We start from the raw sequence: 3,101 nt of genomic DNA, 5'->3' as shown, positions 1-3,101 counted from the left end.
TATCAAATATTCCATGAAATTACATATCACAAGCGAAGCGAATACAATTCCCAAGCGTGGAACGTACACATACCTTCGTTCCAATTCCAAACATTCATACAAGCTCCACTATTACACAAGATGAATCTAAAACAAACTGTACATGAGATATCTCTTCAGACACACTAATAACTCATTACACGCGCTTCCTTTGTCTCAAGCCCTGTGGAGGGAAAAATATTTTGGGGTGAGCTAGAAGCTCAACGAGTGTCCACTAAAATCAATAATCAAGTACATTTTCACAATAATGCATTTAGATGATGGCATGACTCAGTGATCAAATGTAAGTTTGTTGCTCTTGTGAGCCAGTGAAATCCTCGTACTTAGAACTCCAACGCTCAAACAGATCAATTAACAGTCAAATAGTATTAGGGAGCCATCGATGCTCCAAATAAACAGTGGTGGAGACGTTGGTTCTAAGCACAAGACTTCCCAAGAACTCATTGGAGCCAAATCATATCATGGCACACACACAAACACAAATGATATGCAATCGAGTAACCAATGCAAGAATTAGTTCGAAAAGTAACTTTGGAAATAGTTGTGGAATCACTCACCAACCACGGCTCAGGAACCATCCATCACAGACACTGCCTTGTTCAAGTCCAAGCCTTTCATTTCTACCAAGAGTTAACCCAAACTCAAAGCGATCAAACGTTCTCAAAGATTGGACAGCACTTCCCCTTAATTTCCTTAATTTCCATCCTACAATACAATACCAATCACATCTCCATTCAATCATAATTACACGTACAAATCATAGACTATAAAACACACCTAATTAGGGCCACAATACCCTTAAATCTTAACCAATTAAGAGCTCAATAACCAACCATAAGAAACCCCCAAATTTGAAACCCTAAAACTGAAATTTTCCGCAAACAACCACAACTAACACACAAAGGCTCCATTTGACACCATATCAAGCTATCATTCCATGACCAACCAACAATTATCATATAAAATTAAAAAATTCACTAATAAATCAGAAATGTGTCAAACTCTACTTAAAATCATGAAATCATCCACAAAATAGCATATATAACATCTCTAATCCCCCAATTAGCAATCAATTGAAGTAGATAAGAAGTTCTTAGCAAAATACCTTCAAACCTCAAGAAAATTGGTAGCTTAGTGCTTCCTCCTCCAAAACAACGCCACCAATAGCTTTAAACCTCCTTAGTGAGCACTTGTATGGAGTAGATTACAAAACTAACGGTTAAAACTCAAGATTGAGCAAGAAATTGAAGAACTTTCTCTCTTATTTTGCACCTCAAAGTGCCGGCCAAGAAGGTGAAGAAATGAGAGAAATATCAGCTAAGAACCAAGATAAGAATGAAGGAAAAACAGCCGGTCAAAGTTGGCTGCCGAGGTGCCACGTCACAATCCGGCCAAGATCTGGCCGGATTTCTGGCCGGATTCGTGGTAGTGGCGAAATCCAATTTTTTTCCAAAATCCCTTCCAATCCGGCCAAGAATCCGGCCAAGAACTGGCCGGATTTCCGGCCGGATTCTCACTGTTCAGCAGAAATGTCCTTTTCTTCTTTTTTCGGGCGTCACAGATGACCTAAGATGTGACCTAAGACTCAGATTAGGGCTGACTAAAGACTCAAAGGAAACACAACAAATGACTCCAAAGCTGAAATTTTTGAAATCCTAGAAAGCTCTACGCGACAACCAAATTTTCTGGAATTTGTGGAGCTGCTGATCCTCGGTCTTTTGGTCAGGAATTTGTGGGGTTTTGGGTGGCCTTGAGGTGTTCAAATAGTGGGCAATCCGCTCCTCAAAACTCAGCTAAATCGGGTTGGCAGAAGTGCTCTACCGATTGAGGAAAGTTCGAGAATCAAGATTTTGGAAAAATGTAGAGTTTTGGTTTGACTTGGACACTTGGGGTTGCTCAAGGTTTGAAAACCTTAGATTTTGGTCAGATTTAGGAGTCCCAAGTTGTTCAGAATTCGAACGCTTGGGTTGATCAGATTCGGAAGTTGGAGTTTGAACCAGATTTGGGAACTTGGAAGTTGATCAAGATTTGGAAAATTGGAATTCTTGCTAGAGCCGATCGTCTTTTTTTTTTCTTTTCTTCTTTTTTTTTTGGTTTCTTTTTTTCTCTTGTTTCTTTTTTTTTTGGCTTAATAGATTCTTTCAAGGTGTAATTCCAGTCCCAAGAAATCCTTGAATTCGGATCCAAGTTCAAGATTTGCAAGACAAGGTTGAAGGTTCTTTCAAGTATCAAGAAACCCTAGATATGTAATCAAGAATTACCAAATCAGTTTTGGTGGATCCAAGAACTTCAAGATTTTCGATCAAGAAGCTCAAGAACTTCCCAAATTATGTTTTGGTATCCAAGATTTGCAAGAAACAACACAAAAACACACGAAACAAGGGCAAAACAAGTTTGGCAGTCACCAAAAAAAACAAATTCCAGCAATACGTTTCAATAACAAGGTATGCGACACATCCCCTTTTCTTCTGGCCTTTTGCTGGGTTGTTTTCACGACCCAAACAACACAATCCCAACAAGAATTATACTATAATCTGACCCAAAACAAGCAACAAGTAACAGACGAAAATTCTGGACATATTGCAACTTCAAGAATAAGACGCGACAGAAGAGAATGAACCCTAGGGGCTATTATATATATATTTTTTGATTTTCATGCTGGACAAGACACGGACAACCAACACAACAGATTGTGGACACAACACAATGGTAAACGTGGACAGAAACTTCAGACAGCAACTACACAACAAACGCGACAATGAAAACAAGCGACAATGGAACAAGCGACAATGAAACAAGCAAGACAGATTTCAGACTTGACAAACCCTAACACGTAGTGACGACTACGAAGGTCAAAACAGACTCAAAACAATAAGAAAGGATATATGTGATACCTCTAACTAGCTCTGATTACTAGATGATGTGATCCTTGATCCACAGGTACGAAGAAGATGACACACGGAAACCATGCTTAGACTTTAGAGGACACGTTGCGAAATTTGATGGAGTCGAACCCAAACTTGGACCACTCAAGGACGGATTCAATGGTAGAAGATGCCACA

Source organism: Coffea eugenioides, chromosome 1 (assembly GCF_003713205.1).
Source record: "Coffea eugenioides isolate CCC68of chromosome 1, Ceug_1.0, whole genome shotgun sequence".
NCBI classification, from domain to species: Eukaryota; Viridiplantae; Streptophyta; class Magnoliopsida; order Gentianales; family Rubiaceae; genus Coffea; species Coffea eugenioides.
This window is presented reverse-complemented; position numbering follows the sequence as displayed.